This window comes from Antechinus flavipes, chromosome 4 (assembly GCF_016432865.1).
Source record: "Antechinus flavipes isolate AdamAnt ecotype Samford, QLD, Australia chromosome 4, AdamAnt_v2, whole genome shotgun sequence".
NCBI lineage: Eukaryota > Metazoa > Chordata > Mammalia > Dasyuromorphia > Dasyuridae > Antechinus > Antechinus flavipes.
The window spans coordinates 418,169,878-418,190,986 of NC_067401.1; the positions used below are offsets into that span (position 1 = coordinate 418,169,878).

General features: G+C 34.8%; 1 long non-coding RNA gene across 1 annotated transcript; it reads left to right on the top strand.

Moving 5' to 3' along the window:
* The first annotated feature begins 209 nt into the window (after nucleotides 1–209).
* LOC127560202 (uncharacterized) lies at nucleotides 210–14,001 on the top strand. The gene is made up of 3 exons (XR_007953281.1): nucleotides 210–757; nucleotides 1,937–2,009; nucleotides 13,492–14,001. It is a non-coding gene; the product is annotated as an uncharacterized LOC127560202 (long non-coding RNA).
* Nucleotides 14,002–21,109: the final 7,108 nt, after the last annotated feature.

Here is a 21,109-nt window from a genome sequence, read left to right on the forward strand (position 1 = left end):
TTCAGGGTCTGTTAGGAGATTTACTTTCTTTGCCAATAGCCTCCGGGCTTAAAAACACAAGCTCACTCTTTCTTTCTCTGAATTAAAAGAACATCTCCAAATGATTTCCTTAGGGAATACAGAGAGAATACAGAATTGATTCCCTAAGGAAATTCTCTCTCTCCCTCTCTCTCTCTCTCTCTCTCTCTCTCTCTCTTTCTCTCTCTCTCCCCTCTTTTTTCTTTTATTTCCTCTTTTTAATTTTTTCTTTTCATCTGCTTATGCCCTCTTCCTTCCCCCCCACCCCGCTTCTCTTCCCCTATTTTCTCTTTCTGCTTTCCCCCCTACCTTTTTCCTCTTCTTTGTTTTTATTCACTTTTTCCTTCTCTCTACCCCATTCTTTCTTCCCCTCTTTCAACTCCTAGGAAGCTTTGGGTATTCCAGTATCCAAATGAAAAGGATCCTGGTAGTATTTTCTCTTACCCTCAATCTCCTTTTATTTTTTCTCTATTCCTTATTTTTGTACATCCTTCCTCCATTTCTTCACTGTTTTTCTGTGTCCTTCCTTTTCATTATTCTTTTTTCCTTCTATCTCCTTCTTCCAAAAGAAGAGAAAGGGAGGGGAAAGAGAGCAAGAAAAATGATGGGATGAATATGGGGAAAAACGGAGAGTCACAGAGACAGATGAGAAAGATAAAGACAAAGAAAAAGCATAGAGAAAAGGAAATGGGGAGGAGACAGAAAAGAAGAAAGAAGACATGGAAGAGAGAAGAGAAAGGTGAGAAAAAGAACTAAGGGTGAGGGGAGAAATAGAGGGAAGAGAGAGAGAGAGAGAAAGAGATGGGAAGAAAGGCAAGAGATTGGGAGAAAGGGGAGGAAGGGAGAGATAATCAGAAAGACAGGGAATGGGGGAGAAGAAAGAACAAGAGACAGAGACAGAAACTGACAGAGAGAGAGAGAGAGAGAGAGAGAGGAGAGAGAGAGAGAGAGAGAGAGAGAGAGAGACAAAGAGAGAGAGAGAGAGAGAGACAGAGAGACAGAGAGAGACAGAGAAACAGAGACAGAGAGAGACAGAGAGAGAGATAGAGAAACAGAGAGAAAGAGAGACAGAGAGACAGAGAGAGACACAGAGAGAGACAGAGAGAGAGAGAGACACAGAGAGAGACATAGAGAGAGACAGAGAGAGAGAGAGAGAGAGAGAGAGAGAGGCAGAGAGAGAGACAGAGACAGAGAGACAGAGAGAGACACTGAGAGAGAGAGATAGAGAGAGAGAGACCGAGAGAGAGAGAGAGAGAGAGAGACAGAGAGACAGAGAGAGAGAGAGAGAGAGAGAGAGAGAGAAGAGAGAGAGAGAGAGAGAGAGAGACTATTTCCCTCTACCTTTTCTCTTTTTTCATGGGTCCTATACACAAAAATTAATCCAGAGCAAAAAGACCATGTACTCAAACAGCAACAGCAGCAGAGGGAGGAGATGGGAAGAAAGACTAATAATGAAAAAGGTAATTTGAAGTGGTATATGTTAGGATAAGGAAGCCAATGTGTGTTAGCGATGGGGACAAAAATCCTATGATTACATACTCAATGAAATTTGCCCTGTTGCCTCTGGAATCCATGCCAGGAAGATTAAATATAGTTTGTTAAACCCTTAAAGAAGCAGTCACAGTGCCTATTGAAACTGTTGGAGAAGATGGAGGTTCCAAATCCTAGTCAGGGTAGGAGAGTGGAAAGGACCAATTATCCGGAGCTGCATGAAGGCTTAGGCAACAGCATCATATGGAACTCAGGGAGAAGCAGTGCCCTGGGATAAATTGGCTGGATTTCTTTCCCTTGAGCAAATCCAGCTTCAGGGTTGCCCCAGGGTCCACTGATAATAGTGCCTTTTTAATGACTCTCTATTGGATTTATTCTTGAATTTAATTTGTGCTGTTATTTTATTTTATTTTATTTTTGTCTCAAGCTGAAGAACAATGTGGGGAAATGCCAAGACAACCTGAATCAGCAAATTTCCATCTTTCTTTCCAAGAGTCCAGGTGAGGCAATTAGTTACCACCATTCTAGAACAATCACTGCATCCTTATGGTGAAATGGTTTGCAGCCTCCCTGTACAGGTGGGGAAAAATGCTAAGGGGCAGAGCACTTGTGTTTGAGAACTAGTGAGTCTATAACAGGTGATGTGATTAGAATTGTGACTTCTTGTTTCTCAGGGAACACTGGTGATTTATTGGAAATCCAGAGTCCAAATCCTAAACTTATTCTCTTTTTGCATCCCATCCCAACTACTTTTCCTCAGTCCCCTCCCCATCCATTCCTTACCAATCTGTGGTTCTCCACTTTCTCCAAAGCTTAGTGAAAAGAGGCAAGTGTTAGGGGTTATGGATCCAAAATTGTGGTTTGAATTATAGCATTTTAAAGATAGGTAGAATCTAGATAGTGTTAAGTATAGGGGTAGCAAGATAGGCAAAAACATAATTCCTACCCTAAGGAGCTTCCATCCTAATGGGAGAGATATAAACATGTACATACAAGAGATATGCATATGATATAAATGGTGAGTAATCTCAGAGAGAAGATATTAGAAGTGGGAGATACAGGGTGAGAGCAACTGGGGTAGGATATCAAAGAATGTCAGGACTGGACCAAAGCCCAACCCCTTAATTTTTCATTTGAGAAAAGACATAGAGAGATCTTGCATTAGGTAATAAAATAAATCACTGGGAGAATTAGTTAAAATCACAAAGTAAACTCATTGAAACTCAGACTCAGAAACACCCAGAAAGTGATCAAATTTTTTTTTTCTCAAGAAGCAATCCCCTCTAAATGCCTTTTGTACAGCTTTAATCCTTAAGAGGTTTTTTTTCTGGACCAAACTTAAATTTGCCTGTTTCTACCCATCATTCTGAGTTCTGCCTTCTTTGCCTCAGCTGACCAAGTCTGCTGATTCTTCTTCATGAGAGCCTTTGGATTCGTCACATACATTGAGAGCAGATATCATCTTTCCTCTAAATCTTCTCTTTTTCAAGTTAAGCATTCTTTAACTAGTCTTCATAAGATATAATGTCAAGGTCCTTGTTGATTTTCTTTGCTTACCTTATCAGCATAGTAATCAGATATGATATAATTAAGAGATGAGACAATGCTGAATACTTCCTTCATACAGGACGCTATGCTTTTCTTAATATAGTTTAAATTTGCATTAGCTCTTGTGCCTGACATATCACACTGTGAATTTTCAGCTAGCTGTACCTCCCCTATCTTGTTTTTTTGTGAAATTCTTTTTGAACCCCATTATAAGACTTTATACTTATCCCTATTCAATTCCATGGTATTAGAATTAACCAAGGATTCAGATATATTTGTATCCCTACTTGTTCTTCCAATATGTTCCTCTTTGTGTCATTTACAGATTTGATGAATCTACCATCTATATTATTAATCCCAGGATAAATCTCCCAGCCCCCCACTTTCTTTCTCTGCTGACATTGATTTATTAATGATTATACCTTGGGTCTGGCCATTAAGCCAATTCTGCAACCAGCTAATTATACTATTGTCTACTTATAACATTCTCTTTTGTCCATAAAGATAACATGAGAAACTTTTTGCTAAAATCTTCTTTAAACTATGTAAGATTATCTTGATCTAGTCATCACTTTGTGACAAATAAAATGCAAAAAAAAAAATAAAATAAACTGAAGTAGTTCTCTGAGCAAGATTAGTTTATTAATAGCAATGCATGTAACTGTGAGCAAAGTGGGTCAGACTGGTCCCTGTAGTAAGGCCAGTGACTCCCATGGGAAGAAAAAAACTCTTTTTACTGACACATAGAAAAGGAAAGGGGCTGGATGATTGGGGAAAAGTATAGCTGACTACAGCTGGGACTTCACATATAGCTGAATACATCTCTCTTTGAACATTTTTAGTCATGTCACTCTTTGTGATTCCATCTGTTTCTTGGCAGAGATACTGGAGTTTTCCATTTCCTTCCCCAGCTCATTGTACAGATGAGGAAACTGAGTCAAACAGCATTTAGTGACTTTCCTAGGATCACGCAGCTACTAAGTGTCTAAGGCCATTTTGATACTGGACATGAGTCTTTCTGACTCTAGGTCTGGTACTCTATCCACTGTAGTTGCTAGCTTCCCTCTGATAATTAAGGAATATTCATTCTTTTATGGAACTCTTTTGCTTCTTGCAATCTTGGCTAGAAAATCAAAACCACTCAAATCAGAACTACACAGTTTGTTGTCCCCTTGAGAGAGATCAAAATACCCTTAATTGCACAAGGGCAGTCAAGGAGTTATCTTTGGTTGGTGTTTAGGTGTTTACAGACAACAAATAGATGTCCCAGGGCCTAATTGCATGAGTTATAGCAATAGTCGCTCTTAAATATACCATTAAAGGGAATTTAGACTAAGGCAGATCAAATTTTTGAGCTAAGTGAATTAAGGCAGATATCGACAATTATAAAAATAAAACATAAAATAAATTATATTGCAAAATCAATACAGCAGAAATCCAAGGTAATATAAATCTTTATTTTCTCACACCTTCAAAAAAGAAAAGTAAGTTTAGTTTTCCATTACCTGCCCTGGCTGAAGTCATGATGCCTCTAATTGCTGTTTCCGTTTCTAGATGTTCACTAACCGTCCTTTAGTAAGTATTGAATTTGGAGCCAGAAGCCTAGGTTTGAATTCAGACTCTTTCACTTATTAACTGTGTGATCAAAAACAAATCACTTTGCTTCTGAAACTTAGTTTCCTGAAGGATTCTAAAATGGAAATAATAATTTTTCACCATCTGCCTTATAGAATTGATATGGGAAAAGTACTTTGATAAGTATAATGTTCTAAATAAATATGAACTTCCCCTCCCACCCCAGTTTATTGGGTCTAGAGCTGGAATGGGACCCAGGAACATCTCCTTCATTTTATATATGAGAGAGTGAAAGACTACAAAGTAAAATACTTGCCTAAAGTCTCACAGGTAGCATCAATAGTGTAAACTCAGACCCTCTGAATAAAGAGCTAGTATTCTATGACAAAGCTTTTCAACGATTCAGGTATCTTTCTACCATACTATCTGTTTGACCACAGATTTACTGTGTGAAGCCAGTTATACTATTTAATCTCCTTGGAATTTACTTGTGAGAATCAAATAAGATAGCAGATAGAAAAATGTTTTCATAGTACACAATGCAACATGATCAACAGTTATTATTTGCATTACCTCACTGATCTATGCTTTTAACTCCTCCCTTTGAGGTCCCAGAAGAATCAGGTTTATTTTTTCTATTCCCTTAGTCAGACCTCAGGCACATTGGATTTTATATGTTTAGTCAGAGAAGCACCCCCTCCAGTCAACTGCTATACATGTTTTGGGGCAATGAATTATATCCCTTCAGATGTCAGAGGCCAGGAAAGTTTCTGGTGCACAAAAAAAGAGAAGGATTCAATTTAAATTCTCAGTGGATGCATCTCTGAGGTTAGTGTGTCCCCTGTATAGCTGAATCCTCTGATGCCTTTAATTGACTTGAAAGTATCTTGTCTTCCCTTGAAAATGTCACCTAGCCCTTTGCAAGTGCAATTCCAGGCAATCAGGATCAATATATTGCTTAGGCTAAGCATATTAGCTGGTGATTGACTGCCCAAATGAGTGTAAGCTCAGGCTCCTTAGATCTCTTCCGATATGAGGACTTACTGAAACCCATTTGTATCTCTCTGTAATGATCAATGACCAGGGAGTTCCACAGCTGGAGGAGAAGTGGGCCCTGGAAACAGAAAGAAATCTAATCTTTTATAAGGTAGCTTGAAGTATTTAAAAAACACTCAATTTGGATGCAGCTAAGATGACAGAGTAAAGTACTCCTCTCAGAAGTACTCCCAACATTCCCCTCCAAACAATTTTAAAATAATTAAATCAAATTCTGCTGTGGTAGAGCCAAAGAAAGGTCAGAATGAGAAATTCTCCTAGCCCAAGACTGAACTATGACAATGGGGGGTAGTCTGGCCTGGAGATCATGTGAATAAAACATCAGTCGTAAGAATATATGTTGGTGACAGAAGTGGCAGTAGTTTCAGAAGTAATCAAGCCTAGAGATGGTAAGGAGTTCTGGAAACTAGTGAGAAAATGACTTCAGTGGACTCCTGTGCTACTACTAGACACCAGACAGATGCTGTTTAAGCACTTCTTGTCTATACCCACTTCTGATTCAAGGGTGAAGAAGAATACTTTTGGTCAAGAGGGAGTAAAAGTCAGGAGGAACAGTATTACTTCTGTCCCAAGGAATCAAGGACCTTGAAGAATTGTATTGTTTATGGTTCCAAGGCAACTTCTTAAGAAGCAGTATCAATTGCAGTCCCAAGAGATCAAAGGACCATACTATAGACCAGGAGAGTAGGGACTATTCCTATTTCTAGATTACACCACCTTAGAAGCATCAGAAACTACCCCCTCCCAAACAACAACAGGAACAAAAAACTAGGTCTGAAAACAATAGTGCAAAAGGCCTGAAGCTTAAGACAGTGACCCTTTCTTTGCCACACCCTGCCATTTCCATTTTGGAAACAGAACCCAAAGTCAAAAATAGGGTGCACAATTGGGGCAAGGGGAGAATCTGATCATTAAAATCTATTATGGTAACAGGAAAGATTAAAACACAAATGCAAAAGAAGTAACGAAGTAACAAATAGTTAAAAGGAAAGCCTTAAAGGAAAAAAAAAATGAATTGGACATACAAATTCAGCAAGAATTTCTGGAAAAGCTAAAAATGAGCTTTTGTACTCTTAAAAGTTGAATTGGCTAAATGGAAAAGGAGTACAAAGGTTTGTTGAAGAAAATAACTTTAAAAAATAGGATTGAGTGAGTGGATGCTAATAACTCCATGAGATATTACAAAACAAAGTGAAAAGGATGAAAAGAAGGAAGAAAATGTGAACTATCTTACTAGAAAAACAGCTGACCTGAAAAATAGATCAAAGAGAGATGACTTAAAAATTATTAGATTACCTGAAAACCATGATCAAAGAAAGAGCTTATACTGTAGACCATTTTCCTTAATGAATATTGATGCAAAATTGTTTAATAAAATACTAACACAAGAATCCAGCAATATGTCATAAAGATAAAAAACTATAGGATTTATACTAGGAATGCAGGGCTAGTTCAATAAAAGGAAAACTATCAGCATAATTGACCCTATATTAATAATAACAATGACAAAAATATAATTATACCAATTAATGCAGAAAAGGCATTTGAAAAAATATAATACCCATTAAAAACACTAGAAAGCATATGAATCAATGTGATCTTTCCATAAGTGATATGTAGTACCTATCTAAAGCTAGGAGCAAGCATTATCTGTAATAGAGAAAAACTTGAAGCCTTCCCAGTAAGATCAGTAGTGAAGGAAGGATGCCCATTATCACCACTATCTTTTGACACTTTATTCAAATTTCAATTGATAAATGACGGACAGAAGCAGCTACACCCAAAGAAAGAACACTGGGAAACGAATGTGAACTATCTGCATTTTTGTTTTTCTTCCCGGGTTATTTATACCTTCTGAATCCAATTCTCCCTATGCAACAAGAGAACTGTTCAGTTCTGCAAACATATATTGTATCTAGGATATACTGCAACATATCCAACATATAAAGGACTGCTTGCCATCTAGGGGAGGGGGTGGAAGGAGGGAGGGAAAAATTGGAACAGAAATGAGTGCAAGGGATAATGTTGTAAAAAAATTACCCTGGCATGGATTCTGTCAATATAAATTAATTATTAAATAAAAATTTTAAAAAAAACCACTTTACTCAAAATAATATCTATAGCAATAAGACAATAAAAAAGGAACAAGAATAGGCAGTGAAGAAATAAATCATTCTTTTTAGGTGATATGATGGGATAATTAGAGGAACCCTAGAGAATCAGCTGAAAAGCTAGATGAAACATTCAACAATTTCAGCAAACTCATAGCCTATAAAATAAAACACACAAATCATCAACTTTTCTATATATTGCCAATAAAACACAGCATCAAGATATATAAATATTTAAAATAACAACTAATGATCTGTAATGTTTAGGAATCTACCCGGCAAGACAAACCCAGGAACTATAGAAATATAATTACAAAATATTTTTTCACACAAAGTCAGATTTAAACAACTAGAGAAATATTAATTACTTATAGATAGGCCAAGTCAATAAAATAAAAACAATAATTCTAACTAATTTACTTGTTCACTGCCATACTAATCAAACTACCAAAAATTATTTTAAAGAACTAAAAAAAATTATAACAAAATTTATCTGGAAGAACAAAAAGTTAAGAATACCAATGATAAAAAATGTGAAGGAAGGCAGAGTCGTAGTTCTAGATTTCAGACTATATTACAAAAGAACATGATACCGGCTAAGAAATAAATAAGTTGAATAGTTTAGGTGCACAATGCAAAGTTGTAAGTGACCATAATAATTGGAGTTTAATAAACCCAAATAGCAATGCGTTTTGGGGTAAGAATTCAACATTTTATAAAAATAAATATATCAATACTGACATAAAAATTCTTTAAATCATTCTGATTAAAGAACTATAAATTAAGACAACTTTGTGTTCCTCATACTTGTTAGATTTGCTAATATTATAGGAATGGAAAATGATAAATGCTGAAGGATATGTGGATAAATTGGGACAATAATGCAATATTGATGGAATTGTCAAAAATTTAACCATTCTTGAGAGCAATTTAGAAGTATAAAACTGACTATATCCTTTGACTCAGAAATACCACTACTTGATCTATATCCCAAAGAAAACAAAGAGAAAAGAAAATATTTATAATGGCTCTTTTTTTTTGTGGTGGCAAAGAATTGGAAATTGAGAGGATGCTCATTAATTGGAGAATGACTGAATAGGCTGTGGTATATAATTGTGATGAAACACTACTGTGCTATAAAAAATGATTAACGATGCTTTCTGAAAAATCTAGGAAGCCTTATATGAACTGATGCAAAGTGAAGTGTACAGAACCAGGAGAATATTGTTACAGTGAGAGTAATAAAAATAATTGAAAATTAGAATCACTGAATCCAATTAGAAGACCTGTGCTCAAATACTCTCCTGCTAAAAGAATAACCGTGACAATTTTAAAAATTCCCTTTGAGCCTCAGTTTTCTCCATTGTAAAATGAAGGAATCATATTTGCACTGTAATCCTCAAAGTCTCGTGAAGAAGGTACTTTTTCTACATAAGGTGATACCATGGATAGAGCACTAGACTTGGAATTTGGAAGACAAGTTCAAATTAACTTCAGACACTTGGGTAAATTCTTTGTCTGCCTCAATTTCTTCATGTATAAAAGATGAAGATAATAATAGAACCTACTTCTTAGGATTCCTGTGAGTACCAAATGAGATGATATTTATAAAATATTTTACAAATCTTAAACACTATCTAAATATTAGTTATTATGATTATATTAACATAATTACATATGGTTTAACCACTACAGGATCCAGTATGACAATTAATTTCCTAAGCCTGCACAATATGTGAGATTGCTGTTGAAGGACTTTTCCCAAGGAAGGTAGGAAATTCAGGCTTTGAGGCAGAGATAGCATGAAAACTAGGTTTCCTATCTCTTTTTGCTGCTGGCTTTCTCTTATTTTTCTGAAGTCTTACTTTTTCTATATCAGTTTCTACAGGTTTCCTGGTTGTGGATTGTTATTCAGATTCTTTGACTATCCTAAATACTTGGTGTAGTCAATTCCTGATCATCTTCCTTTCACTGAAGGTTGCATATACTTTGAACTTTATATCATTTAGAAATTCAGAGTAATTGAGACACAGTAGCAGGCATATAACCATGGTAGCTCTAACAAAAACATCAACCCTATCTGTTTTAGTAACACTAAATAAATATAAACAGCAGAGAAAGAGCATTTGGACAGCTGTGTTGGACTAACAGATCTATGCTTTGGAGAGCTTGTTGTTTAAGAGGGAGAGCTCTGTGGACTTTACAACATTGTAGACTCAACAAGACTGTTATTAGATGCCTTTTCTTGTACGTTTCTATGTTCCCCATGGTTGCATTTGTCTCTGAGGAAGTCTTGTGTTTCAGTCTTGGGTAGAGGAAAGACTCAAGGATTAATAATTATGATTCCCCACTCTGACTTTAGTAAAAGTAAAGTTTTTGTAATAGTCTTTTAATTCTTCCTTCATTCTCTTCGGTGTATCTACATTGGAGGTTATGGGTTTTTAAAGTTTGTTTTGTCCTTCATTGATATCTGTATCTTCTAAAAATTATTTTTGGCTCTAATTTAACACTGACCTTTCATAGGTTGTGTGTGTGTGTGTGTGTGTGTGTGTGTGTGGTCTCCAATTATCCGGCTTTTTGATTTGTCCCTTTGACTGAGTATTGTCTATGTTGGGCTGCTTAGAAAAACAGCATAAAGTCAAGGAGAGGTTATTAAAATTTTATTGCCAAATATTGTAATTTTTATCTCTATCATATTACTTAAACATCCATCTCCTTCTTTCCACTAATACAGTCACCACCCTAGCTCAGGCCCTCATTACTTCTCTTTTGGAATATGTAATAGACCCCTATTAGTTTCCCTGCCTCAAATTTCTCTCCTCACCAATCTTTTTTTTTTTCTTCAAAATAATTATCCTCTAAAATAATTGACACATTATTGCTTACTGGGATACCTTCCAAAGGTCACTTTAAACTTGTCATTTTTGTCCCTTCCCAAATTCAGCCAGCAATAGACTATGGAAGGTAATCAAGCCCTTGAATCCCACATTCTCTGTCAGCAGAGGCCAGATCGCCTCTGTATAGTATAGTATAATGCAAAAGTCACTGGAATCCAGTAACCTGGGTTTGAATCCCAGAGCTGGCAATTACTAGTCATGTGACCACAGACAAATCACTTAATGTCTCTGAACCCACAGAGGTATGTGAGCACAGAATAATTTCTATAGTAACAATAGCAGTGTCAAAATGAGCAGCTTTGAAAGGCTTAAGATCTTTGATGAATACAATAATCAATAATCTTTCCAGAGAAGGGTGATGAAGAAAGCTACTCTGCTCTTACTGGAATGCTGATGGACAAACATTTTGGTCATAGTCGATGTGGGAATTTACTTTGCCTGACTGTATTTTTTACAGCAGTTTTGTACTTCTGTTTCTTATCACTAGAGGGAAAGAGGTGGTGGAGAGGAAAATAAATGCTTGCTAATTTAAAAATCTCTGTACCTTATTTTCTCCATCTCTAAAATGGGGATAATAAGAATGGTACCACCTGTCTCACAGCCTTATAAAGTACTACAGAACTGTCAGTTAGTGCTATCTTTCATCTGCATTGCTCGGAGGAAACTACATTGAAAAAGAAAATTAGGTCACATCTAAGGTGCTCAACATGCCCACCTGGAGTTACATATCTCATATCTTCTATACTCCCAGACTACCTGGTGTGCTCAGGCATCGTCAGCTCAGCATGTGGTGCTCTAGATGAGGTCTTCATTGTGCTTTCTCCTAATGAGAGTTGTCATTTCTCCTGCTTTAGAGTAAATTTTACTTATTCATTCCCAAAGAAAATCTTGTCAGATATGTTTGGATTTGCAGGAAGAATCCCTACAGGCAGAGTGGTCAGGTAAACAGAACAGGCTTTGGAAAGTCAGTAATGGGAGAGAATGGCAGTGACAGTTTCATATAAGAAGTAACACCATAACGTAATCCTTAGATTGCAGTAATGTCCCTCTGGTGGTTGGTTGCACTGCTGCTAAAGATTGCCAGGGAGTCGGGATGATGTTGATTTTGTGGAGCCAGAAAATAAATAACAATAACAGCAATGAAATAAAAACATTTATATAGTCCTTAGAGATTTGCAAATAGGAAGCTAGGTGGTGCCATAGTGCACAGAGTGCTGGGTTTCATTTTTCTGGGTTCAAATCTAACTTCAGTAGCAGACAAGTCACTTATCCCTGTTTGCCTCAATTCCCTCATCTGCCAGATGATCTGGAGAAGGAAATGCCAAACTGCTCCAGAGTCTTTGCCAAGAAAATCCCAAATGGGAACATGACTGAAATGATTGAACAACAAAGGTTTGCAAAGCACTTTGAATATATTACCTCATTTGATCCTTGAGACAACCTCCACTTTACATTATCCCCACTTTGATGATGATGACAATAAAGTTGAAAATAACTAGATCATTTGACTCCTTTGGTGCTCATATTTAAAATCATTGAAAAAATTTTGTTTAGTCCTGTTCAAACCTAATGCAGTAATTATCTTTACATAACTTAAACAAATGATCACCCAGCTTCTTTTCTCAGATTTCTGAAGATGGGAACTCACTACCTTTCATAACAAACTCATTCAGAATCTTGGGGGCTTCTTATCTAACTTGTGTCCAAAAAGGATTTCTTTCTGTAACATAATGGGTCTCTGATTGAGAACCACAAAATTTATCACCAATAATAAAATATATGCTATCTCTTGAAATAGATATTTATGTTCTGATGCAACTTATATAATAATAATCATAATAATAATCTTGCTATTGATATTATTTTTATATTATATTGATGTCTGGATATGCTTTGCCCCCTATTTTTTTCTATTAATTTAGGAAACGATTCCCTGTAGCAAGAGAAATAAATAAAGTAGTTAAATATAAAAAACAACTAGTCATAGCTGACAGGATATGTAATATTTCACACTCATGGTCCTCTACACAAAGAAGATGAGGGAGGTGCAATTCCTCAACCCTTTTCTGGGATCACAATTAATCAATATAATTACAAAGTTTCCTTATTTTGAGGTAGTTGGTGATGCAATAGAGTGCCAGGTCTAGAGTCAGGAAGAACTGAGTTAAAATTCAGCCACAGACATTTAACTATGTGACATTCATAAGTCACAACCACCAGACATTTAACTATGTGACATTCAGTAAGTCACAACCTCTGCATGCCTTGGTTTTTTTTAAAGTTTAAACTGAAGATAATAAAAGCATCTACCTTCTAGAGTTGTGGTGAGGATCAACAAGGTTATTGTTTGTTAACACTGTACCTGGTACACCTATATGAATGCTTATTTCCATCCCCCTTCCATTTGCTTTGTTGCACTCAGCTGTAATTGTTAAGAAAATTGGCTGTTGTTTTTTTCTGCATTAAGCTAAATTCTGTCTCTGAAATCTACACTTATTTCTCTTATTTCTACTGTCAGGGACTGAGCAGAGTATGCCTAAAGTCTTAGTCATGTGCCAGCCCTTCAAATATCTGGAGACAAGATAATCTATCACCCAAGTCCCAAGTCTTTTCTTTTCTAAACTTGACATCTCTAATTTTTTCAGCAGATTCCTTCATCATTCTCATTAATGTCTTTTGATCATACTAGAGTTTGCCACTATTCCATGTTTCAATTGATATGGTGGTCAAGATCTGCCTCCTTTGGCTTCTATCTATTATTATCATTTCTAACCTCTCATTCTTATCATTTCCAGACTGAAAGGAGGGAAAATAGACATCATTAGAGAATTAGCATGGAGCAGATCATTTAAATTCTGATGATGCTAAGGTCTCCAGAGAATACAGACTACCATTATTCCACAAACCACCTCACACAGAATCAAAGATCTTCATGTGCTGAATCTGGTCCTGTGTATTTCCAGGCTGAAATGGGCCCAGCAGCAAAAGGAATAAAAATATCTTGGACTTATATGATAGTTGTTACTAAGGTGAAAAAAATGCAAAATCCCATTCTGCTTCTAAAAGAAACTGCAATTTTTCCATTCCGGAATTTTTGAGTGGTTTATTCTGGGATGAAAGCCATGAAGAGTAAACATCACAAGCTAACTGAGATGATCATCTTGTAATCAAGACACCATCCAATTGGGTGGTCTGAAAATGGAATGCTGGATCTTTTAATAACTTCATCTTAATAAAGACAAAGAATCCCTCCCCTGACGGTATTATGTCCTTCAAAATAAACATCTTTTGATCTATTCATCATACACATTTTTTCTTTATATGACTGAGTATGAATCATCAGACCCAGATGAATTCTATTAAAAAATACTGATAGAACTTATAGCTATAATTATTGAGATATTATCTATAGAGAAATTAGTAAGAATGGAAGTGATTCTGTCATTATAGGAATAGGAAAAAAAAACATTTTTCACCTTTCTAAAAGGGGAATAATATGAATTTAAATACACGTATACGCACATATATGCATACATACATTCACATATGTATGTGTATAAACAGAATAGTAATTATCCAAAACTATTATTATCCTTTAATCCAACAATCCCACTACTGGTTTGCTAATCTAGGAAAGTCAATAATAGAAATAAAGATTATGTATATACAAAAATATTCACAACAACATTATAGAATCAAAAACTCTACACACTTTATATGTTCATTAAATAGTGAATGATTGAATGACTTATTTTATATGACTGCAATGTAATATTATTATGATAAATGATAAATATGAGGATTTAAAAAAATAGGAAGATCTGTATAAACTGATTCAGAGGAAAGAAAACAAAAAGGAAAATAATTCTCAATAACCACAATATTGTAAAATAAGATGAAAATAAAGGGAATCAGAATTTAGGTAAAACAAAACGATCAAGTTGCAATAATAGATTAAAATAGCCTTTATTTCTATTAAAAAATGGGAAGTGGGGGTGGAGCCAAGATGGCAGAGAGGACACATGCTTCTTTCTGAGCTCTCCTACTACCCTCACACTAATTACAAAATCCAGCCTATGAAATAGTGCTGGATTGGCAAAATCTATGAATACTGGGAGTGCAGCAAATTATCAGCAGAAGATAATTTCAAAGATTGCCAGAAAAAGGTATCTGCTTTGGTGGTGAGGGAGGAGGAGGCCAAGAGCAGACAGGGAGGTAGAGCACAAAGGCCAGCGCACTCTGAACAGGCTTGGGGTTGGGTGAGCTCTCCATGGGGTGGTACAGATTCTCTGCAGTGAAGAATCCTTGGGGAGGACCCTACCACTGTACTGGCTATTCTTCTCTGATTGCAAGCCAGTAGATCAGCAGAGAAGTTATAAAACATCCCACAAAATGTAAAGAGTATACCCCAAAGTGCCACACCCACCCAGCACCAGGAGTGACTCAGTGGGATCCCAGTAAAGCTTCTTTCACTTCCTGCTTTGTGGGGGAAACTTGGAAACTCCTTTCCCTAAAAGCAGATCCCATCTTAAAAAAAAAAAAAAGAATAAAAAGGCAAAGTGAGCTCTAACTATAGATAGCTTCTATAATTAAAAAGAACATATTTCAAACCCTGAGGAGACTAAAAGCAGATTGTCTCCAGATGAAGCCCCAAAGGGGAATATGATCTGGTCCCCACAACAAAAGGCTCTCCTAGAAGAAATTTAAAAAAGGATCTTAAAAGAGAACTAGAAGAAGAATGGGGAAAGTAAGGGAAACTTTGCAAGAGAGCTTGAAAAATGCATATAACTCATTAAAAGATAGAGTGGAAAAAGAAAACAACTCCCTGCAAAAACAGAATTTGTGAATTGGAAAAAGTAAAGCACTCCCATGAAAACAGAATTTGTTGGAATTGTAAAAAGAAAATAACTCCTTAAAAAATTTGTGAAATGGAAAAAAAATCCATAGATAAAAAAAAAACTCATTTAAAAACTTAATTGAAGAAATACAAAAAGAAGTAAAAAAAAGTTAATGAAGAAAATAATTCATTAAAAATGCAAACTGAACAAATGGAAATGAATGACTTGAGGAGACATCAAGAATCAGTAAAGCAAAACCAAAATAATAAAAAAATGATAAATACCTACTTGGGAAAAAAAAAAAAACAGACCTGGAAAATCAATCTAGGAGAGTTAACCTAAGTATTATTTGAACTCCCTAAAAACCATGATGAAAAATTAGTCTAGACACTATTTTTCAGGAAATCATCAAAAAGAAGTGCTCAGATGTCAAAGAATCAGAAGGTAAAATAACTATTGAAAGAATTCACTGAATATCTCCTGAAAGAGATCCTGAAATTAAAACTCCAAGGAATATTGTGGCTAAATTTCAGAACTATTGAACCAAGAGAAAAATATTTCAAGCAGTCAGAAAAAAACAATTCAAATACCGAGGAGCTACAATAAGGATTACTCAGGATCTGGAGCTTCCACATTAAAGGATCAAAGGGCCTGGAATCTGATATTCTGAAAGGCAAAGGGACTTGGAATGCAGCCAAGAATAAATTACCCCGTTAAACTGAGCATTTTCTTCTAAAGAAGAAAATAGTCATTCAATGAAACAGGTGAATTCCATTTATTTCTGATGAAAAAATCAGAGCTAAAATTTGACCTCCAAACATAGGACCCAAGAGAAGCATAAAAAGGTAAAAAGAACTCTTTTTCTGTTATGGGTATACATAGAGAGTGCATGTATAATTTGATTTTACTGTTATAATATATTAAAAAAAAACTAGATGTGGAAAGGGGATTGTACCAGAAAAGGGAAAAGTGGGAAATTACACATCAGGAAGAGGTAAAGAAAACCTATTGTATATGAGGGAAAGAATGAAGGAGGATGAACACTGTGTGAAACTTATTCTCATCAGACATGGCTCAAAGAGAAACTATTAGACATTTTGGTTTAGAGAGAAACTTTTCTCACTTTAAAGAAAAGTGGGAGGAGAAAAGAAAAAAGGGAAGGGGTAGGCTAAATAGAAGGGAATAAAAAAAAATAGTAGGGAGAAGATATAAGAAAGAGTGAGGACTGCTTGAGGAAAATGATGTCCATAAGCTAAATACTGGTGAGAGAGGTAAGGGCAAAAGAAAAGAGAAAAGTACAATATGGGGATAATAAGATGGCAGGAAATACAGAATTAGTAGTTTTAACCATAAATGTGAATGGGGTGAACTTTCCCATAAAGTGGAGGTGGATAGCAGACTGAATCAAAAACCAGAATCATACAATATGTTGTTTACTGGAAACACATTTAAATCAGGGTAATACATATAGAGTAAAAGAAAAAAGGCTGGAGCAGAATCTACTATGCTTAAGGTGAAGTGAAAAAAAGCAGGGGTAGCCATCTTCATCTCAGATCAGGCAAAAGCAAAAATTGATCTAATTAAAAGAGACAAGGAAGGGCACTACATCTTGCAAAAGGGTGGCATAGATAATGAAGCAATATCAATACTAAACATATATGCACCAAGTGGTATAGTATCTAAATTCCTAAAGGAGAAGTTAAGAGAGCTCTAAGAAGAAATAGACAGCAAAACTATAATAGTGGGAGATCACAATCTTGCTTTCTCAGAACTAGATAAATCAAACCACAAAATAAATAAGAAAGAAGTTAATGAGGTAAATCAAATACTAGAAAAGTTAGTTATGATAGATCTTTGGAGAAAATTGAATGGAGACAGAAAGGAGTACACTTTCTTCTTGGCAGTTCATGGAAATTACATAAAAATTGACCACATATTAGGACATAAAGACCTCAAAATCAAATGCAGAAATACTAAAGACATTCCTTTCAGATCACAATGCAATAAAAACTACATTCAATAAAAAGCCAAGGGAAAATAGACCAAAAAGTAATTGGAAAGTAAATAATCTCATCCTAAAGAATGAATGGGTGAAACAGCAAATCATAGACACAATTAATAATTTCATCCAAGAAAATGACAATAATGAGACAACATACCAAAATTTGTGGGATACAGCCAAAGCAGTAGTAAGGTGAAATTTTATATCTCTAGAGGCTTACTTGCATAAAATAGAGAAGGAGAAGATCAATAATTTGGGCTTGCAACTAAAAAAGCTAGAAAAAGAACATATTAAAAACATCCAATCCAATACTAAATTTGAAATTCTAAAAATAAAAGGAGAGATTAATAAAATTGAAAGTAAAAAAAAAACTATTATATTAATAAATAAAATTAAGAGTTGGTTTTTATGAAAAAAAATAACGACAAAATAGATAAACCTTTGGTAAATTTGATTAGAAAAAGGAAAGAGGAAAATCAAATTGTTAGTATTAAAAATGAAAGGGGAGAAATTTCCATTAATGAAGAAGAAATAGAGCAATAATCAATAGTTACTTTGCCCAACTTTATGCCAATAAAATTGATAACCTAAGTGAAATGGAGCAATACCTACAAAAATATAGGTTGCTTTGATTAACAGAAGAAGAAGTAAATAACTTAAATAATCCCATTTTAAAAAAAAGGAGTAGAACAAGCTATTAATCAACATGCTAAGAAAAAATCCCCAGGACCAGATGGATTTACATGTGAATTCTACCAAATCTTTAAAGAACAATTAACTCCAATGTTATATAAACTATTTGAAAAAATAAGAAATGAAGGACTCCTATCAAATTCATTTTATGACACAGACATGATAGTGATACCTAAACCAGGTAGGATGAAAACAGATAAAGGAAATTATAGACCAATCTCCCTAATTAATATTGATGCAAAAATCTTAAATAAAATATTATCAAAGAGATTACAGAAAATCATCCCCAGGATAATACACCATGAAGTAGGATTTATACAAGGAATGCAGGACTGGTAATATTGGGAAAACTGTTAGCATAATTGACTTTATCAATAACAAAATTAACAAAAACCATATGATCATCTCAATAGATGCAGAAAAAGCATTTGACAAAATCCAACACCCATTCTTATTAAAAAGACTGGAGAGTATAGGAATAAATGGACTCTTGCTTAAAATAGTCAGTAACAGCTGTCTAAAACCATCAGTAAGCATCATATGTAATGGGGATAAACTGGAACCATTCCCAATAAGATCAGGAATGAAACGAATTTCCCCACTATCACCATTACTATTCAATATTGTATTAGAAATGCTAGCTTTGGCAATAAGAAAAGGAAAAGATTAAAGTAATTAGAGCAGGTAATGAGGAAACAAAATTATCACTCTTTGCAAATGATATGATAATCCTTAGAGAATTTAGAGTACCTCAGAGAATCTACCAAAAATCTATTAGAAATAATCCACAACTTTAGCAAAGTTGCAGGATACAAAATAAATCCACATAAACCATTAGCATTTTTATAGATTACTAACAAAATCCAACAGCAAAAGGTATAAAGAGAAATTCCATTTAAAATTACTGTTGATAGTATAAAATTTTTGGCAACCTATTTGCCAAGGGAAAGTCAGCAACTATATGAGCAAGACTACAAAACACTTTCCACACAAATATAGTCAGATTTAAACAATTGGAAAAATATTAAGTGCTCTTGGATAGATTGAGCAAATATAATAAAGATGATAATACTATCTAAACTAATCTATTTATTTAGTGCTATACTAATCAAACTCCCAAGAAACTATTTTACAGACTTAGAAAAAATAACAACAAAATTTATCAAAATTTTCAAGGGAATTAATGAAAAAAAAATCAAATGAAGGTGACCTAGCTGTACCAGATCTAAAATTATATTATAAAGGAGCAGTTACCAAAACCATTTGGTATTGGCTAAGAAATAGATTAGTTGATCAGTGGAATAGGTTAGGTTCAAAGGACAAAACAGTCAATAACTTTAATACTCTAGTGTTTGACAAACCCAAAGACCCCAACTTTTGGGATAAGAATTCACTATTTGACAAAAACTGCTGGGAAAATTGGAAACTAGTATGGCAGAAACTAGGCATTGATTCCCATTTAACACTGTAAAATAATGTCAAAATGAGTTCATGATCTAGACATAAATAATGAGATTATAAATAAATTAGAAGAACATAGGATAGTTTACTTCTCAGACCTGTGGAAGAGGAAGGAATTTGTTCCCTTAGAAGAACTAGAGATCATTATTGATCACAAAATGGATACTTCTGATTATATTAAGTTAAAAATGTTTTGTACAAACAAAACTAATGCAAACAAGATTAGAGGGGAAGGGATAAATGTTTTTACATTCAAAGGTTCTGATAAAGGCCTCATTTCTAAAATATATAGAGAATTAACTCAAATTTATAAGAAATCACACCATTCTCCAATTGATAAATAATGAAAGGATATGAACAGATAATTTTCATATGAAGAAATGGAAACTATTTCTGCTCATATGAAAAGGTATTCTGAATCACTATTGATCAGGGAAATGCAAATTAAGACAACTCTCAGACTGGCTAAAATAACAGGAAAAGATAATGATGAATGTGGGAAGGGATGTGGGGAAACTGGGACACTGATGCATTGTTGGTGGTGTTGTGAACAGATCTAACCATTCTGAAGAGCAATTTGGAATTATGCTCAAAAAGTTATTAAACTGCATACCCTTTGATCCAGCAGTGTTACTACTGGGCTTATATCCTGAAGAGATATTAAAGAGGGGAAAGGGACCTGTATATGCAAAAAATGTTTGTGGCAGCTTTTTTCATAGTGGTTAGAAACTGGAAATTGAAAGGATGTCCATCAATTGGAGAAAGGCTGAATAAATTGTGGTATATGAATGTTATGGGATATTATTGTTCTGTAAGAAATGACCAGCAGGAGGATTTCAGAAAGGTCTGGAGAGACTTATATGAACTGATGCTGAGTGAAATGTGCAGGATCAGGAGATCATTATATACTTCAACAACAATACTATATGATGATCAATTCTGATGGACTTGGCTCTCTTCAACAATGAGATCATTCAAACCAGTTCCAATTATTCAGTAATGAAGAGAATCAGCTACACCCAGCAAAAGAACACTGGGAAATGAGTATGGACCACAACATAGCATTTACACTCTTGTTTGCTTGCATTTTTGTTTTCTTTCTCAGGTTTTTTTTCTTTCTTCTTAGATCCAATTTTTCTTATGCAGCAAGATAATTGTATATATATGATTTAATACATCCTTTAATATATTTAACATGTGTATTGGATTACCTGCCATCTAGAGGAGGGGGTGGGGGGAAAGAGGGGAAAAGTTGAAACAAAAGGTTTTGCAAGGGTCAGTGTTGAAAAATTACCTATGTATATGTTTTGTCAATAAAAAGATTTAATAATAATAAAAAAAGAAATGGAAAGCTATTAGGATGCAAAGAAATCCTATGTTAAATGATTTTACTTAATACTTTTTGTGAGATTTTATGGG